Source organism: Cupressus sempervirens, chromosome 4 (assembly GCF_028749045.1).
Source record: "Cupressus sempervirens isolate cs-2001-9-10 chromosome 4, ASM2874904v1, whole genome shotgun sequence".
Taxonomy (NCBI): domain Eukaryota; kingdom Viridiplantae; phylum Streptophyta; class Pinopsida; order Cupressales; family Cupressaceae; genus Cupressus; species Cupressus sempervirens.
The window spans coordinates 715,661,996-715,683,565 of NC_143121.1; the positions used below are offsets into that span (position 1 = coordinate 715,661,996).

Sequence of the window (21,570 nt, forward strand, 5' to 3'; positions counted from 1 at the left end):
AGTACATCTCCCTGCTGAACCGCCACTGCCCCTGGCCAGCAGGATGTCTTTGGGATGTGGAATCTCCCACAGCCCAAACACAAGAACTTGGGCCTGAAGCAATATATAGCAAAAAAATTGTGAAAATGTCATCCTTGACTTCAAATCAATCACATTCTCTTCATCAGAATATATACATGAAATATAACATTTACATATGAAATTATATTTCATGCATATTCTGGCAGAATGTTTGAGTTGTTCCAGGTATCTAGGAGTTAATAATGTAAGTTTTAGATTTTAGAAGATTTATAAATTATTAGACTTTATCAAATTTCAGTAATAAGCAAGCCTCTCTCTCCCTCTCTCTCTCTCTCTCTGAAATCTAGACCTATCTCTCAATTAATTTCTACAACGGGTGTTATTCTCAACCCTGTTTTGGAGTTAGCCCCAACACCTCATCAAAATATAAGTCCAAGAAGGTAATAGGCCAATGAAAATCACAATCATGAAAATCTACATAATACATTTTCAAATCTCTGCATATTTATAATGAGCCCTGCTGGCTCTCAAACAATCTATTCTCAAGAATTGATTTTTTGTTTTGTTGTTTTCAAGGTTTCGCAATTTTTTAATACAACAATATAGCAGCAAAATAGAAGATATTGCAATAATAATTTCAACTCAAATATTTAGATATTACATAGGGAATATATAGCTGAAAATTCCAGATTTTAATATCAACTTAGATACTGAGTATTTTCACAAAATATCAACAACCCAGATGATAAAATATCCCCTATTATCTTATATCAACAACCTAGATGATAAAATATCCCCTATTATCTTAATCAACAATACAAATTAGAAGTTACAATATATGAACTTACAAGACATGTCTAAAACACCTATAAGGAAGATTATCAGCAACAAAAGAATTCTTCAACAAACAAATGCAACTGCATATATGGAAAATGTTGCTCTCGAAGTGCAAATAGAAAATAATGCCCAACAACAAATATAAATGAGTGCTCAACCAATTCCAAATTAACCAACACATAGCAGCTTCTCAGCAACAATAATTGTCGTCGGTAGAAATTGTGCATCGGCCGACGGGTCCCTTCGGAAAAAGTCTTGTTATGTCGCCGACGAGTAAATAGTTTGTAGTGGGCATAATGTATCTGGCCGACAGACTCCTTCGGGAAAGTTCTTCGGAAAGTATTTACAACCCCTTCGGGAAGCATGGTAGATATCATATCATACCATCGAAGCATAATATACTGTGGGCATATGCGAATAATAATAAGAGTTCTGCTGTTTGCTGTTCATGTTCGTATTCATTGTCTGTTTCTTAATTAATCTATGCGGTAAACATTTGGCGCTGTTGCCCGATGGACTTGGTATGCAGGCAAGCGGATATGAATTAAATGCCGAATCAGTTGAACAAAGATAAGAATAAGCTGAAGGAAAAAGATGACATACGCGTTGTGCAGGAAAATTTAATTTTGACTCAGCAGACAGAGCGCCGAAGGAGATTCCAGAAGATTGCTGACGGGAACAGGAGTGTCGAAGGATTGTTGAAGGAGACTCGACAACGGCTTGAGTTGGTGGAAGAAGCGAGGGAGGAGTTTCTGAACCTGCATACGCCACGGGAAGAGAATCCTGACGGAAGGAGATCGACTCGCACGGCTCGGAGTGCCGAAGGAGCACGAGTGTGGAGTGACCTCTTCGTCCGAGATACACTTCCGGAACGGACAGCTTCGGTTGACAAACCCTCTTCTTCACCAAACAACGTAGGAGTCGAAAACAGCACGAGTGTTGAAAACAGTGCAGAAGCACAGAATAGCGCGGGTGTTGAAAACAGCGCGGGTGTTGGAAACGGCGTGGATGTGCAGAACAGCGCAGGTGTGCAGAACAACGCGGGTGTTCAAAACAGCACGGGAGCTCAGAACAGCGCAGGTGCTCAAAAAAGCGCGGGAGTACAAAACGGCGCAGGTACACAACAAAACCTCCAACATATAGTGATAATGGCAGGTTCGAAGGAAAAATTGCCTAAATTTGATGGTGATGAAGCAGCTGATCCCATTCGACATTGTAAAACATGTGAAACGATCTGGAGGGCAAATGGCATAACAGATACAGACGAATGGATCCGACAATTTCCCGCTACCCTACGGGGTGTTGCGATTGATTGGTTTACTGATGTTGATCCACAGAAATTAAATAGTTGGGATAACATTAAGGAGTACATCGCAGAATTTCAATTTTTGCGTGATGATAATGAAATTGTAGCTGAGATATTTAATACCAAGCAAAAGAAGAATGAAACAGTACGGGTCTTTGCTAGGAGATTGAGGGACTTGATTAGTAAAATGGAGAATAAACCAGCAGATGGGCTCCAGAAAAGATGGTTCATTGAAGGCCTTCACCCGAAGCTGCAGAAAAAGATGAAGATCGTGCCACCATCAATATACAATGAAGCGTACAATCGGGCAATGAACCTCGAAAGTGACCAGAAGACAAAGAAGAAGAAGAAGACCAGCTCATCGGATTCAGATGACGATGACCCTTCAAGAGAAGATAGCAGCGACGATGACGAGGGAAGCAACAAGAAGGTCCGTGCTCTCCAGAAGGACATGATTCGGATGATGAAGGAATTCAAAAACATGAACAAGGAGACTAAGGGCAACGACCTATGGTGCACAGAGTGCAAGAAAGAAGGTCATATGAAGGGATCATGCCCAAAAGATCAATTTTGCGAGATCTGCCAAATTATGAGACACTCGGTAAAGGAATGCCCTTTCAATTTAAAAACAAGGACACCGCAGCAAGTGTTCCTGTCACAGGAGGCATCCCCGTCAGGAGGGAACGGGAACACCAATACAAAAGGTGCCACATCAGGTGGATGCAAAAACAACCGGCGCAATCAAAACAACAGCAATAACAACAATGGTGGCAACAACAACAATGGAGGAAGGAGTCGAATTCAGTACGATGCGAATGGTCAACCAATTGTTCAATGCCACGCATGCAATCTGTGGGGTCACTTCGCCCGAGATTGCACAACGACGAACACACCGAAGTTGCTATGCCGATGGTGTGGACTGGCGATCATGATGATACTAAGTGCCCGAAGTCCGGAGTAAACTTGATTAACGTAGGGACAGATGAGGAAGAAGTTTTGGCAATCACTCGGAAGCAGGCGAAGCTATATCCTGACCCAGCGGAAGAAAAGAAGAGACTGGAGGAAGCAAGGGCAGAGATCCAGAAAGCAACACAGGCAGAAACAGCACACCTGAAGGACCCGCAAAGTACCTCAGTCCAGAATTGTGCAGAACAGAACATTGTACGGCAAATATTGCAAGCTGAGATACCCGTCAGGATAAATGATCTGTTGCTAACTATGCCTCACCTCCGTACGGCCCTCACAAATATAGTCCCGAGTGCTAAGCAACCCGTAGAGCAAGACAACGCGAAACAGGGGGGTACAAGTGCAGAAGATCCGATGTTGTTAGCTCTCTCATTTGGACACTATCCGGTGGTTGTTGAAATGGGCATTCTCGGGACTGTGCTAACGGACACGATCGTCGACGGAGGATCCGGTGTCAATGTGCTACTAGAGGATACTTGGAAAAAGTTGGGACGGCCAACATTATGGCCACCTACCTTCCAGCTGTTAACAGCCGATCAACACGGAATCAAGCCATTGGGAATACTCACAACACAACCAGTGACAATCGAAACACAACCATTCCTGTTGGACTTCGTTGTGATTCCTCTCAGGCGGAAGGGGTACAATGCTATCCTGGGTTGGGGGTGGCTGATACAAGCAAAAGCAAAGCATGATTGGAAGAATAATACTTTATCACTCGAAAGCAAAGGCCGGAAGTATGTCATCGATCTGCACACTCAAATGGTCGGGGAAGAAGCCCTATCGTCAAATTCTGAGGGAGAAGAGGATGAAAAGGGGCAAACTATGGAACCGGATCAGGAGGGAGTTTTACGACTGGAAGGAGATGACGATTTGGATTCAGTAAATGGTCTTTACCATTGGCAGATAGAGGATTATGAATTGTTTCCAACCTGTAACGTACTGACAATAGAAGAAAACAATACCGATGCATTTCCAAAGGAGTTCACTGAAATAAAGGAAGGGGATGCGTCACTCGATGTGACCTCGGCACATCAGTTCACTAAAGAAGAACCCATCAAATACAATGAAGTCGCGTTGCAGACCATGAATTTGGGAGACGAAGCAGAACCACGAAACATACTGGTAGGAGACAATTGGGACCCAGTACTAAAGACAGCAGCATTCAAGATATTTTTAGAGTATAAGGATGTCTTTGCATGGACATACAAGGACTTGAAGGGCGTACCACCTAAATTGTGTGTGCATCACATTCCATTGATCGAAGGAGCAATACCCGTACGGAAGAGGCCCTACAGAATGAACAAAAATTATGCGGCCCGGGTTACGGAAGAAATCAATCGGATGCTAGAAGCCGGAATTATTTTCAAGGTGCAGACCAGTGAATGGGTATCCCCGATCGTGATCTCCCTAAAGAAGGACTCCATTCAGATCCGAATATGTGTTGATTTCCGATGCCTGAATGCAGTCACCATCAAAGATCCGTTCCCGATCCCATTCACGGATAACATCCTGGAGGAGGTAGCGGGACATGAGATCTACTCATTTATGGATGGTTTTTCTGGCTACAATCAGATCTCAATCGCAGAGGAGGATAAACTGAAGACGACATTTGTCATAGAAGATGGAGTCTATGCCTATAATCGGATGCTGTTCGATCTGTGCAATGCGCCTGGGACATTTCAGCAGATCATACTACACATTTTTGACAAGATTTCCGTCGGAAACTTCAAGGCATTTTTGGATGATTGGTCAGTGTTCAGTGCGGAGGAAAAACATCTAGCAGCCTTAGGCGAGTGTATGGAAAGGTGTCCCCGTGCGCGTTTGGCCCTGAACCCGAAGAAGTGCAAATTTATGGTCCCACATGGAAGGTTGCTCGGACACATAGTCTGTAAGGAGGGACTGAAGACAAATCCGGACAAAGTACGGGTCATATTAGAGATGCAATCGTCCACCAATGTAACAGAGGTAAAATCTTTCCTTGGGCATATAGGGTATTACAGGCATTTCATCAAAAATTTTGCCAAGATAGCATATCCGTTGGATAGGTTAACTTCCAAGACAGAATCATTCCGATGGGACAAGGAACAGGATGAAGCATTCGAAGGACTCAAGGTACGACTGGCTACAACACCTATTTTGGCATACCCGGATTGGAAGGAGTTTCATGTCCATGTGGATGCATCGAACTATGCAATTGGAGCAACTCTTGCGCAGACGGGAAGCCACGAGTTGGATCATCCGATCTACTTCGCCAGTCGTTTGCTATCAAAAGTTGAACAAAATTATAGTACAACTGAACGGGAAGCATTGGGGATGGTCTATGTTGTGCAGAAATTCCGACATTACTTGTTGGCCACTCCATTTGTGTTCTATGTTGATCATCAGGCCCTATTGTATATGATCAACAAACCAGTCATTCAAGGAAGAATCAGCCGATGGTTACTCCTGTTGCAGGAGTTTACCTTCAAGATCATTGTACGGCCAGGAAAGAAACATGTAAGTGCGGATCATTTGTCACGTATCAGAACAGGAGAATCGGCAGACGGTGTAAATGATGACTTTCCTGATGCACAACTGTTTCAGATTGCTGCACTACCGGAGTGGTATACAAGCATTGGCGAATACTTGTCAACAGGATAGTTTCTAAATGCCATGCCACCGAATGAAAAACGAAAGTTGGTGATACGGAGTGGAACATTTCAGTTGATTAATGGATGGTTGTATAAAATGGGACTCGATCAGATCCTGAGGCGTTGTGTCCTGAAGGAAGAAATTCCATGGGTATTGAAGGAAGCGCACGAAGGACCGGCAGGAGGACACATGGGGTCGGACACAACTGCACGAAAAATACTTCTAGCAAGATTATGGTGGCCAACAGTATACAATGACGCCAGGGAATGGGTTGTTGCCTGCGATACATGTCAGCGAGCTGGAAAACCTTTGAAAAGAGATTTCATGCCTCTGAATCCTTCTCATGCTCAAGAGCTCTTTGAATGGTGGGGTTTGGACTTCATAGGACCGCTGAAGACAAGCAGAATCAGAAGGTGTCGTTACATTGTTGTTGCAACGGAATATTTGACTAAATGGGTGGAGGCACGTGCACTACCGAACAATTTAGCGGTAAGTACAGCAAAGTTTATTTATGAACAAATAATTACTAGATACGGCACTCTGTTACAATTAACAAGTGATAGAGGCGAACATTTTGTAAATCATGTGATCCGACTACTTACCACAGAGTTCAAAATTTATCATTCGCTATCAAATCCGTACTACCCAAGGGCAAACGGACAGGGCGAAGCTACCAACAAAATCCTGGTATCAATTATATACAAATCCTGCGCAGTCGAAGGGGAGGATTGGGAGGAGAAATTACCTTCTGCTTTGTGGGCTTACCGCACAGCATACAAAGTCACAATAGGACACACGCCGTTTCAACTGATGATCGGACACGAGGCTGTTGTACCAGCGAAATTTATGATACCAAGCTTGCAGATAGCACTAGAAAACAAGTTGGATGACATGGAAAGCTTAAGGGAGCGGCTGTATAAACTGAACAGGTTAGAGAAGCGATTATTAGCACAGTGGGCAACTGAAGTAACACAGAATAGGTGGAAGGCATGGCACGATAAGCACCTGAAGCTAAACAGGTTTCACCCCGAACAGTGGGTATTGAAGTACGACGGCCGGAATGAGATCAAACCGACCAAGTTCAAGGTTAAGTGGGTCGGGCCGTATCAGATTCGGGAAGTAGGGGACAATGGAGCAATCAAATTATGGACTATGGATAGACACGAAGTGCCTCAGGCGGTGAATGGGTCGAAGTTGAAGATATATCACGAGCGGAAGACTTCTGCATCACAAAGTGGCTTTCGAGAGACCCCTTCGTCATTGCAGACCGTCAGTGACAACGGTTGAAGGGTAAACTGACTTTGCTATTCTGTCTTTAAAAAAAAAAAAGGAAAAAAAAAATTGAAAAAAATCATAATAAAAAAATAAAATAAAATAAAATTTCAAATTTCAAAAAAAAAAAAAGAAGTACCGTACAGTTTATTACCGTATGGATTCCATTGCTAAGATACGGATTTCATTGCCACCGTACGGATTTCATTGCTAAGGTACGGATTTCATTGCCACCGTACGGATTCCATTGCTAACATACGGATTTCACTGCCATAGTACGGATTTCATTGCCACCGTACGGATTTCATTGCTACCATACAGATTTTACAGTAAAGGGGCACTGTACGATTTCCACAAACACCGTATGGATTCCTCCGAGGATGAAATCTTTCGTATAGTTTTCAGAGAAAAGAGCACCGTGCGGTTTTTTGGAAAAGTATCGTACAGTAATTAGTATATGGAGCACCACCGTACGGATTTCACAGTAAATAAGGACTACCGTACGGTTTTCAATGTCTGAAGGATGGTGTACGGGTTTCAGTCCACATTTGAAGGATGGTGTACAGCTTTCCAGATAAATTAATGTATAGTACGGTTTGCAAATGTGAAGTACGGGTTTGAAGGCAAGGTTTTATAATATATATAGGCCTTGTGTGGGTACCAAAGACAGAGTTGTAGGTAAAATTGATGAGCCCTCCTCGACGTTGAACTTGTACGGATCCTGCAATGCAACAAAGGAGGACAATAGCATTGATTGATCATCTTCAGTTGAAATCTCCACATGGGTTTCTTGCTCTGACGGCAGGTATTTACAATTGAATGTACAATTTGTAAGTGATAACGTACGTATTCCAAATTGTTCTCATTGCATGGCCGTACGGTAACCACACCATTCCTATAACCCACCGTACGGAATTTTTTTGGGCAACCGCTCTATAGACTTGTGCTCTTGCTGTTGTACGGATTTCTCAATTTTACCACCGTACGAATTTGGAAGACCGTTAGGAAAAGACAAATATAATTAATGGAATTTGCAGGTAAAACGGCAGTGGAAAAAACAATTAGCACAGTCCAAACTTGTGGAAGGCAGGAGCATGGGAGGTACAGGTAACCTAAATGAAGGCTCGAGCAGCAGCAAGGAGAAGCGTAAGACTACAGCACCTGCAGCAGCTGAAGTCACACCACAGACTATACAATTTGAGGGATTAAATGGAACGGATTGCCGGAAATGGTGGCAAGAAACCCCTGATGACCATCCAGTTAAAGCAAGCATCAGCAGAGCGCAGGTTGATTGGGCCATTCAGATGCCTGTTTTTTGCATTCGCGATTACGAAGGGTATTTGCGTACCATGATTAAGAGATATGGCAGAGCTTCTCGGAGGAGCACATTTCAGCATCTGGGACGGAACTTAGTGGTATCATTCAAGGCAGCCGACTTCACACGTGTTTTTGGCATTCCAGGGCAGCAGGGCAGAAAGATTCAGCCGAAGAAAATTCCAAAGGATGGGAAGCTATTTTTAATCAAATTAGTATGTGGAAATTTGACTGAAGCAGAACAGGCGGCATTAGCCGAGACATCGAAGGGAAGGGGTTTAAAGAAACCCGACATTCCGGAAGGGCCATGGCGGTGTCTGATGGACTTGGTCAAAAGCAGGCTCACGGGATCCTCTAGGGCATCGGATATCACATTTCCACAGGTGTCCATGATGAACGGCATTATGACTGCGAAAGTGTATGATTGGGCGTCTGTGCTGGCCGAACGGATGCATGAATTCATGACTCTCCAGCACAAGACCTTCTATATGCCCCATTACGCCATTGGTCTATTCCTTGATGCTGTACCACGGATTATTCCAACGGAGGGGTTAGAGGCAAAGCCTGGACCACTGGCTCCAGGAGAACCTCCTATCATGCAATGGAAGCGCTTGGACATAATCTCTGGGCAGAAGGGTTTAGCAGGTCAAAAGAGGCCCCGGATAGACATGGCAGGTGATACTAACAGCGGTCGACAGGAGACATCTTCTGAGCAGGACAGTATGGAGGAAGGAGGGGAGGGCGAGGATGATGAAGAGGTTCAGATTGTCACGGCTACTCCCTTGCTATTTCCGCGTACTACAGTTCCTATGACTTCCGAGTTGCTACCCCGAGGTCTACACATGGCTCACATTCCAAGGTTTGGACAGACTCGACGACCGATATTGATGACTGGAGGATCCCACCAAGCAGTCACATTGGCCGCACGATGGCAACATGGCGTACGGCCTTCTCCTGTGCAACCGGGAGCAGGATTTGCGGTCAGCTGACAGCACCCGTCAACCGAGAGACTTCTTCAGCTCCTGAAGCACATCTGGTAGCAACACCCATGGCGCCTGCCATAAATCAGCCAGCAGCAGTTGTTACCGTAGCACAATCAACAGAAGCTCAGGCACTTCCAGTAGAGAACGTACCAGACAGAGGAGTGTAGGAGCTTAAGGACCTAGCGCAGCCCAAACAACCAGAGGTCATGGATAGAGCCAGTGATTTTCTGAGGCAGTAGTTCCGACTCGTCCCTAACAGGCGTGGCCGTCGATTTTCATGCTGGGCTCTTCCCGGTTCGCTCGCCGTTACTAGCGGAATCCTGGTAAGTTTCTTTTCCTCCGCTTATTGATCATCTTCACATGAGATCTCCACATGGGTTTCTTGCTCTGACGGCAGGTATTTACAATTGAATGTACAATTTGTAAGTGATAACGTACGGATTCCAAATTGTTCTCATTGCATGGCCGTACAGTAACCACACAATTCCTATAACCCACCGTACGGATTTTTTTGGGCAACCGCTCTATAGACTTGTGCTCTTGTTGTTGTACGGATTTCTCAATTTTACCACTGTACGGATTTGGAAGACCGTTAGGCAAAGACATATAATTAATGGAATCTACAGGTAAACGGCAGTGGAAAAAACAATTAGCACAGTCCAAACTTGTGGAAGGCAGGAGCATGGCAGGTACAGGTAATTTGAATGAAGGCTCGAGCAGCAGCAAGGAAAAGCATAAGACTAAAGCACCTGCAGTAGCTGAAGTCACACCACAGACTATACAATTTGAGGGATTAAATGGAACGGATTGCAAGAAATGGTGGCAAGAAACCCCTGATGATCATCCAGTTTAAGCAAGCATCAGCAAAGCGCAGGTTGATTGGGCCATTCAAATGCTTGTTTTTTGCATTTGAGATTACGAAAGGTATCTGCGTACCATGATTGAGAGATATGGCAAAGCTTCTCGGAGGAGCACATTTCAGTATCTGGGACGGAACTTAGTGGTATCATTCAAGGCAACCGACTTCACACGTGTTTTTGGCATTCCAGGGCAATAGGGCATAAAGATTCAGCCGAAGAAAATTCCAAAAGATGGGAAGCTATTTTTAATCAAATTAGTATGTGGAGATTTGATTGAAGCAGAACAGGCGGCATTAGCCGAGACATCGAAGGGCAAGGGTTTAAAGAAAACTGACATTCCGGAAGGGCCATGGCGATGTCTGATGGACTTGGTCAAAAGTAGGCTCACGGGATCCTCTAGGGCATCGAATATCACATTTCCGCAAGTGTCCATAATGAATGGCATAATGACTGGAAAATTGTATGATTGGGCATCTGTGCTGGCTGAACGGATGCATGAATTCATGACTCTCTAGCACAAGACCTTCTATATGCCCCATTACGCCATTGGTCTATTCCTTGATGCTGTACCATGGATGATTCCAACGGACGAGTTAGAGGCAAAGCCTGGACCACTGGCTCCAGGAGAACCTCCTATCATGCAATGGAAGCACTTGGACATAATCTCTGGGCAAAAGGGTTCCGCAGGTCAAAAGAAGCCCTGGATAGACATGCCAGGTGATACTGACAACGGCCGACAGGAGACATCTTCTAAGCAAGACAGTATGGAGGAAGAAGAAGCGGAGGGGGAGGATTATGAAGAGGTTCAGATTGTCATGGCTACCCCCTTGCTATTTCCGCGTACTACAGTTCCTATGACTTCTGAGTTGCTACCCCGAGGTCTACACATGGCTCACATTCCAGGGTTTGGATAGACTCGGTGACCGATATTGATGACTGGAGGATCCCACCAGGTAGTCACACTGGCCGCACCATGGCAAAACGGGGTACGGCCTTCTCCTGTACGACCGGGAGCAGGATTTGCGGTCGGCTTTGCCCACCTGACAGCACCCGTCAACCGAGAGACTTCTTCAGCTCCTGAAGCACTTCCGGTAGCAGCACCTGTGGCGCCTGCCATAAGTCAGCCAGCAGCAGTTGTTACCGTAGCAGAGTCAGCAAAAGCTCAGGCACTTCCAGTAGAGAAGGTACCAGACGGAGGAGTGCAGGCGTGTACGGACCCAGCGCAGCCCGAACAACCAGAGGTCATGGATAGAGCCAGTGTCTTTCTGAGGCAGCAGTTCCGACTCATCCCTGACAGGCGTGGTCGTCGATTTTCATGCTGGGTTCTTCCCGGTTCGCTCGCCGTTACTAGGGGAATCCTAGTAAGTTTCTTTTCCTCCGCTTATTGATCATCTTCGCATGCAATCTCCACATGGGTTTCTTGCTCTGACGGCAACTATTTACAATTGAATGTACAATTTGTAAGTGATAACATATGGATTCCAAATTGTTCTCATTGCATGGCCGTACGGTAACCACACCATTCCTATAACCCACCATACGGATTTTTTTGGGCAACTGCTCTATAGACTTGTGCTCTTGCTGCTGTACAGATTTCTCAATTTTACCACCGTACAGATTTGGAAGACCGTTAGGAAAAGACAAATATAATTAATGGAATCTGCAGGTAAACGGCAGTGGAAAAAACAATTAGCACAGTCCAAACTTGTGGAAGGCAGGAGCATGGCAGGTACAGGTAATCTGAATGAAGTCTAGAGCAGCAGCAAGGAGAAGCGTAAGACTACAGCACCTGCAGTAGCTGAAGTCACACCACAGACTATACAATTTGAGGGATTAAATGGAACCGATTGCCGGAAATGGTGGCAAGAAACCCTTGATGACCATCCAGTTAAAGAAACCATCAGCAGAGCGCAGGTTGATTGGGCCATTCAAATGCCTGTTTTTTGCATTCGAGATTACGAAGGGTATTTGCATACCATGATTGAGAGATATGGTAGAGCTTCTCGGAGGAGCACATTTCAGTATCTAGGACGGAACTTAGTGGTATCATTCAAGGCAGCCGACTTCACACGTGTTTTTGGCATTCCAGGGCAGTAGGGCAGAAAGATTCAGCCGAAGAAAATTCCAAAGGATGGGAAGCTATTTTTAATCAAATTAGCATGTGGAGATTTGACTGAAGCAAAACAGGCGGCATTAGTCGAGACATCGAAGGGCAAGGGTTTAAAGAAAACTGACATTCTGGAAGGGCCATGGCGGTGTCTGATGGACTTGGTCAAAAGCAGGCTCACGGGATCCTCTAGGGCATCGGATATCACATTTCCGCAGGTGTCCATGATGAACGGCATAATGATTGGAAAATTGTATGATAGGGCATCTGTGCTGGCTGAACGGATGCAAGAATTCATGACTCTCCAACACAAGACCTTCTATATGCCCCATTACGCCATTGGTCTATTCCTTGATGTTGTACCACGGATGATTCCAACGGAGGAGTTAGAGGCAAAGCCTGGACCACTGGCTCCAGGAGAACCTCCTATCATGCAATGGAAGCACTTGGACATAATCTTTGCGCAGAAGGGTTCAGCAGGTTAAAAGAGGCCCCGGATAGACATGGCAGGTGATACTGACAACGACCGACAGGAGACATCTTCTGAGCAAGACAGTATGGAGGAAGAAGGGGAGGGCGAGGATGATGAAGAGGTTCAGATTGTCACGGCTACCCCCTTGCTATTTCCGCGTACTACAGTTCCTATGACTTCCGAGTTGCTACCCCGAGGTCTACACATGGCTCACATTCCAGCGTTTGGACAGAGTCGGCGACCGGTATTGATGATTGGAGGATCCCACTAGGCAGTCACACTGGCCACACCATGGCAACACGGGGTACGGCCTTCTCCTGTCCGACCGGGAGCAAGATTTGCGGTCGGCTTTGCGCACCTGACAGCATCCGTCAACCGAGACACTTCTTCAGCTCCTGAAGCACTTCCGGTAGCCGCACCCGTGGCGCCTACCATAAGTCAGCCAGCAGCAGTTGTTACCGTAGCAGAGTCAGCAGAAGCTTAGGCACTTCCAGTAGAGAACGTACCAGACGGAGGAGTGCAGGAGTGTACGGACCCAGCACAGCCCGAACAACCAAAGGTCATGGATAGAGTCAGTGTTTTTCTGAGGCAGCAGTTCCGACTCGTCCCTGACAGGCGTGGCTGTCGATTTTCATGCTGGGCTCTTCCCGATTCCCTCGCCGTTACTAGGGGAATCCTAGTAAGTTTCTTTTCCCCCGCTTATTGATCATCTTCACATGAAATCTCCACATGGGTTTCTTGCTCTGACGGCAGGTATTTACAATTGAATGTACAATTTGTAAGTGATAACGTACGGATTCCAAATTGTTCTCATTGCATGGCCGTACAGTAACCACACCATTCTTATAACCCACCGTACGGATATTTTCGGGCAACCGCTCTATAGACTTGTGCTCTTGCTGCTGTACGAATTTCTCAATTTTACCACTGTACGAATTTGGAAGACCGTTAGGAAAAGACAAATATAATTAATGGAATCTGCAAGTAAACGGCAGTGGAAAAAACAATTAGCACAGTCCAAACTTGTGGAAGGCAGGAGCATGGCAGGTACAGGTAATCTGAATGAAGGCTCGAGCAGCAGCAAGGAGAAGCGTAAGACTACAGCACCTGTAGCAGCTGAAGTCACACCACAGACTATACAATTTAAGGGATTAAATGGAACGGATTGCAAGAAATGGTGGCAAGAAACCCCTGATGACCATTCAATTAAAGCAAGCATCAATAGAGCGCAGGTTGATTTGGCCATTCAGATGCCTATTTTTTGCATTCGAGATTACGAAGGGTATCTGCATACCATGATTGAGAGATATGTCAGAGCTTCTCGGAGGAGCACATTTCAGTATCTCGGATGGAACTTAGTGGTATCATTCAAGGCAGCCGACTTCACACGTGTTTTTGGCATTCCAGGGCAGCAGGGCAGAAAGATTCAGCCGAAGAAAATTCCAAAGGATGGGAAGCTATTTTTAATCAAATTAGTATGTGGAGATTTGATTGAAGCAAAACAGGCGGCATTAGCCGAGACATCGAAGGGAAGGGGTTTAAAGAAAACTGACATTCCGGAAGGGCCATGCGGTATCTGATGGACTTGGTCAAAAGCAGGCTCACGAGATCCTCTAGGGCATCGGATATCACATTTCCACAGGTGTCCATGATGAACGGCATAATGACTGCGAAAGTGTATGATTGGGCGTCTGTGCTAGCTGAACGGATGCATGAATTCATGACTCTCCAGCACAAGACCTTCTATATGCCCCATTACGCCATTGGTCTATTCCTTGATGCTGTACCACGAATGATTCCAACGGAAGAGTTAGAGGCAAAGCCTGGACCACTGGCTCCAGGAGAACCTCCTATCATGCAATGAAAGCACTTGGACATAATCTCTGGGCAGAAGGGTTCAGCAGGTCAAAAGAGGCCCCGTATAGACATGGCAGGTGACACTGACAGCGGCCGAAAGGAGACATCTTCTGAGCAGGACAGTATGAAGGAAGAAGGGGAGGGCGAGGATGATGAAGAGGTTCAGATTGTCACGGCTACCCCCTTGCTATTTCCGCGTACTACAGTTCCTATGACTTCCGAGTTGCTACCCCGAGGTCTACACATGGCTTACATTCCAAGGTTTGGACAGACTCGACGACCGATATTGATGACTGGAGGATCCCACCAGGCAGTCACACTGGCCGCACCATGGCAACACGGGGTACGGCCTTCTCCTGTCCGACCGGGAGCAGGATTTGCGATCGGCTTTGCCCACCTGACAGTACGCATCAACCAAGAGACTTCTTCAACTCCTGAAGCACTTCCGGTAGCAGCACCCGTGGCGCCTGCCATAAGTCAGCTAGTAGCAATTGTTACCGTAGCACAATCAGCAGAAGCTCAGGCACTTCCAGTAGAGAACGTACCAGACGGAGGAGTGCAGGAGTGTACGGACCCAACGCAGCCCAAACAACCAGAGGTCATGGATAGAGCTAGTGTTTTTCTGAGACAGCAGTTCCGACTCGTCCCTGACAGGCACGGCCCGTCCATTCAGTCCCCCAGCTATTCCGGAGTAGCACCTGTACCAAAGCCTTAGTCTCAAGAGGAGGGAATGCCACATGCCGTGATTGCGCCGACAACAGAGGAGACGGCACCGGATGTGGGCATGGCTATTGCTGATGACGAGGACAATAGTGATGCAGAATGGTCATTCGATGACTTCACCAAGGAGGATTACGGGCCGGATGAGGACAGGTGCAGGGACTACCTCAGGTCTATGAAGTCTGCATTGAAGAAGGGGCATGATGTGGCGATTCAGGCTCTCACTCGGCGAAAGGAGTGGCATTTGGTCCGAGCGTATATTCGTGGGATTTGTCCTAAGCGATTTCAAACTTGTTTTGTGGATAGAGGTTGGCCGACAGTTGAGACACCGGAGATGTTGGCAGATTGGGCCACTGAGCCCGAATTGGGACCGAGTGACACTCCGATGATGAAGTTGGCACATGAGATCGTGGGACTGTACAAAGAGGTTTACTATGTGCGGCAGCGCGCGGAGGCAAATAGGGCAGCAAACAGTATTGCAACCCAGAGATCTCTCGCGGTTGAAAAAGAGAAGAGAAAAGTTAGCCACTGATTTGGCCGACAAGCAGGCAGCTTGGGCAGCAGAGCGGGCAACACTATTAAACGATATGGCAGCAGTGGTACAGGAGAGGGACCCGGCTATCCAGGATAAAGAAGCGGCAGAGCATGAGTTGCAGTTGGCCAAGAGGCAGGCTATGGATGTTGCGCTTCTATTAAAGGAGGCCGTAGAGGTTATTTCACAGATTCAGACAGATCTGTGCATCCGGACTGACCAGGTGTATGAGTTACGTCGTCAACAGCACTCTTCTGGGACACCTCCTTCTTCTCTCTAGTATTTCTTTTTCTTGATTGTGGGTTGTCTCCTAATTTTTCTAGTTGTCACGAGACAACTTTTCTTTTTGGGGGGATGATGTCGTCGGTAGAAATTGTGCATCGGCCGACAGGTCCCTTCGGAAAAAGTCTTGTTATGTAGCCGACGGGTAAATAGTTTGTAGCGGGCATAATGTATCTAGCCGACGGACTCCTTCGGAAAAGTTCTTCGGAAAGTATCTATAACCCCTTCGGGAAGCACTGTAGATATCATATCATACCATCGAAGCATAATATACTGTAGGCATATGCGAATAATAATAGGAGTTCTGCTGTTTGCTGTTCATGTTCGTATTCATTGTCTGTTTCTTAATTAATCTATGCGGTAAACAATAATAACAGTATGAGAAGACGCCAAAATTAGGTAATCAAACTCAGTATACCTCAACACTGTATTTGTATAATCAATTCAGCTTCAGACACAAATTCAATTGCTTTTCAACAACAGCAATTGATGAATCATTCAAGAGGAATCAGCCCTCCGAAATCCTCACTCAGAAATATATCAAAAGCAATAGACAAGAATCATCAATTCTCATAATGGAAGCATATTTATATCTCCATTGCATAACTTAACTTCAACTACACAATTTTCACTTAAAAGCCTTTTTGCTTTATACTTAGGCACATATTATAATTTATTAATTCTCTTTTAGCTCCAAAAAATGACCTTTTCAACCACATGAAATTCTAACACGTTAAGTCATTGTTTCTTGTGCCCAAGATTTAAAACTTTTCAGCCTAGTTCAAACGAGCTATGATAGTAAGGTGGCCAACATACAATACCAACAAAAATAGCAACCTCATCATATTTAGTTGAATAATAATAATAACTCACCCATCTTGCAAAAATGACTGAAGAGCCATCAGAATCAAAATCTGACAACACAAGTTATCTTGATGAAGAAAAACGATGAATGAACTTGACGGGGTGATTTACTAAAAATAGATGCCCCCTCTAAGATTCTTGGACCGGAAACAAGAAGCTAGAAATAAAAAATGAGAGCATCACTCAACTCCTTTAACTCAATGGAGCTCATCGGAACCACTGTTGACTTACTAAAAATAGTAACTATTGACTAACTAAAAATAGCAACTCCCTCAAAATGGAGCCAAAACTCACCATAGGTCAATGGAAGGCCTAATAACTATGCAATTGACACCATCAAATTCGATTGTCAACTCACAAGGGTCGCGATGATGAACAAACTAAGCCAACAACAGGAACATGCGAAAAATGGGGGCATTACAGTCCTTCCTCCCTAAGATTGCTTGTCCCAAAGCAATCCTGGAGCAAAATGAAAATCACAGTCCACCTGTGTCGGAAGGGTAGATCTACATACTATATATCTTATCTACAAGCAACTCTTGTAGCACCAACACCCAAAAAAATTGATATCAATGACAGAAGTATCCAAAAACTAACTGCAGACACTGATGAAGGAAACAACTCATCGGAACTCAATCTAATTGAAGCAACATCTTTGTCAACACTTGAGCCCCAATATAATTGACACTCACACCCAGCTGCATTGCCCCAATATCTTTGAAACACTACCACCAACTCCATCCTCTACTAAACTATCCTGGGTGTGTCAATACTACACGTGATCTAACTTGCAACTGTTAATCCCACCTGCAAATGATGGTGCTAACCCATCACATAATGGATAGTATGAAACTGGAGTCACCCCACGTCAACATGAAACCAAATCCTCTATCGGTGGGTCAAAAGTGAAATGATGAGCACTTGTTCTTGTGTAATACCAGTAAAAAGCCCCAATCTATGTCAATGGCTCATCAGTACCAAACTTGGAATTAGGAGACTACTCCAATCTCCGACTTCGAACTACTTATCGGGCAGGATCTTGGGCAACTCTCTCAGTAAAGCCAACCACAAAATCGTTGTTCGGAAGCATTGTAGCCAAAGTCTCTACAATCTTTCCCACCAACCATCAAATACCACAATAGCCTTGGATGAGAATACCCTTAGACACTCTGTATGGTCCCTCTCACAAATCTACAGTCCATGAAAGACTATGTGCAGTAGAAGTGTCAACATGCTCCACTACAACCCACAATTGAGCTCTCTAAAATTGTGGCGAAACCAACTGTCCAGTGCTATCAAGTGTATGAGATGTAATGATAGATTTGCTTTCGTCAAAAGGAAACAAATCCCCAAGAGAACTTATCCCCAAATTTGATGGAAATTTGCTTAAGTCCTATGAAGAAACGAGAGTAGTGTCAAGATCTGGCACATGACTCTCTACCACATCAGGACTATCCATAACCTACTTTGCACCATTTGTCAGTATGCTAACTATTGCAGAACTCGGCACAACAGGAATCACACCGCAATCCTACTCTGATACTCTCATCTCTTCTTCATCCACTGCACACATGCCCCAAACTAATGTAACTGCCTCATCACCACATCCATCCTCATTGCCCGTGGAAGTAAACTCATCACCAACCACCACTATGTAACTAAACTAGGTTTGGGACTAGTGTCGCGCGTATTCACTCTAATTTCATAGTAACCTCATTCAACTATGACCGTGAATCCTGGAAAGCCAATTGAGTACACTACAGAGAGTCCACAATCACCTCAAGCTCATGGGTGAGCTCAATTACCTCCTCCTTCCCTAACAAAGTATCATAACAGGTGCTACCCCACTCCACAAGGTAATCCTCGTCAACTACCAACTGCGAATAATTATGATTCAAGATCCTGACAACCTCTCGAAACAAACCTCTACTATGGAAAAGTTGTTATCATTGTGCTCATCTAACATAGGAGCATCCCTGCCAAATGCAGCTAACATCTGTTGGATAGCATCATAATGCTCAAGAGATGAAGAGATGTTACTGTCACTCACCTTCAGCTATGTAGTCACAGGATGTCTCTGTAACCCCTAACTCCTACACAAGCTCTGTCTCACTAACTACACTATGATAGGAAACTAAATCTAAACTGCTCACCCCATAATTGCTAACATGTGTGCTCTCATCCACGCACACAACAATAACCAAGGTACAACTACTTGGTACCTCTACCAACTCCTCATCTAAAGAAGTGGAAGCCCTCGCAGTATCAAACTCCTTACATGTCTCAGTTTCCCCCTCAATGAAAGTCCCTGTAAACAATGATCTTAGGACCCATCCAAAAACTCCTCAGAATCATCACTTAACATCTAGCAAGGTATATCAGATACATGAAAGCTCATAGCATACTCAAACGGATCATTAGGGGTGTCCATACTATCTCTATCCACAAATCTTGATTGAACATCCACTGTTGTCACCTGACCCTACATACATAACTCAATGTCATGTTGTGAATCCATAATGCCTGAGCCTAAACGAACCTTTGTTGACTCCCTTGTAACAACCAAATCACAAACATCACAACTAGGTGACTCCATACATGCATCGGCCCCACCTGAGGAAGTCATTGGCTCTTGCACTAAATCATCAATATGACAGCTATCATAGACATCAGTGCTCACTCTCTACAAAATCTCTCATAACAATCCCCTCCTCACGGGAGTTTGAATGATCAGTGGTAACAACTACCTCAATATCCTCTATACTACCCGCAACAACTCTGAAATCCTCATCTTGTTGAAGCTTGGTGTTGTTGTCCACTAATGACACAAAAACATCCACATGTCTCTGTGTAGAAAGTTTGTCATCAAGACTGGTTGTTGTACTAAACACAAGTACATACACGTCATTAACAACCGTTGAGGAAAACTCAAGCCTTCTTCCCTGCATCCTTGGTGTTGGCATTCTAAAAATAGAAACCATGTACCGGGCTTCCCTATCAACTATCAATGAAGCTTTAAGTTTTTTCATACTCTCCCTCAAAGCATTTATTTTCTCACTATTTTTCACACTACTCCACTGGCTCCCAAAACTACTAGTCCTTATGTCTATCCATAGCTAAAAAATGCAAGAGTGTTGGTCACTCCAATTATAACAACAAATCTGAAATAACAATGTCTTTCCTACCCCACAGGATAGAAGCCGCTCTAATACCATTGAAATGAACCTTGCTAGCTCTCAAACAATATGTCCTGAAGAATTGATTTTTTTTTTTCTAATACTACAATATAGCAACAAAATAGAAGATAATGCAATAATAATTTCAACTCAAATATTTGGATATTACATATGGAATATACAACTAAAAATTCTAGAGTTTATTATCAACTTTGATATTGAGCATTTTCACAAAATATCAACCCAATTAATAAAATACCTCCTATTATTTGAATCAACAATACCCAAGAAAAACATTAGTCACACTCCATGAACTTACAGGTAAGACATGCCTGCAAACCCTCTAAAAGGAAGACTGTCAACAACAAAAGAATTCTTTAACAAATAAATGTAGTTGCAGATATGGAAAACGTTGCTCCCGAAGTGCAAATAGAAAATAACACACAACAACAGATACAAACAGGTGCTCAACCAACTCCAAATTAACCAACACACAACCACTTCTCAACAACAATAATAATAGCAATAGATGACGTCAAAATCAGGTAATCAAATTCAATATACCTCAGTACCAAATTTGTATAATCAATTCAGCTTAGACAACAGTTCAATTGCTTTACAACAACAACAATTGATGAATCATTCAAGAGGAATCAGCTCTCCAAAATCTTAGAAAATCATAACTCCAAAACCCTCACTCAGAAATATATCAAAAGCAATAGACAAGAATCATCAAGTCTCATAATGGGAGCCATATTTATATCTCGATTGTGCAACTTAGCTTCAACTACACACCTTTCACTCAAAAGCCTTTTTGCTTTATACTTCGCCACATTATATAATTTTTTTATTTTCTTTTGGCTCCCAAAAAAGACTTTGTCAACCATATCATGAATTTCTAACACGTGAACTCATTGTATCTTGTGTCCAAGATTTAAAACTTTTCAACCCGGTTACAATGAGCTATGACACTAAGGTGGTGAACATACAATACCAACTTCACCAAATTTAGTTGAATAATAATAATAGTTCACCCATCTTGCGAAAATGACTGAAAAACCATCAAAATTGAAATCTAACAATACATGAGTGATTCTGATGAAGAAAAATGATGAATGAACCTAACGCAAAGACTTATTGAAAATAGAAGCTCCCTCCAAGATTCTTGAAGCCTAAACTAGAAGCCAGAAATTAAACTAAGAGCATCATATAACTCCTCTAACTCAATTGAGCTCATTGGAACCAACTGTTGCCTTACTATAAATAGTAAGTCCTTCAAAAGGGAGTTAAAACTCACCATAGGCCACTGGAAAGCCTCATAACTCCGCAATTGAGACCCCCAAATTCCTGTTACAAATGTAAATGGC

General features: G+C 44.1%; 1 protein-coding gene across 1 annotated transcript in view; it reads right to left on the minus strand.

Annotated features, from left to right (window-relative positions):
• Window positions 1–21,570, minus strand: part of AUG3 (HAUS augmin-like complex subunit) — a 254,323-nt gene that overhangs the window by 22,581 nt on the left and 210,172 nt on the right. The window lies entirely within an intron of this gene.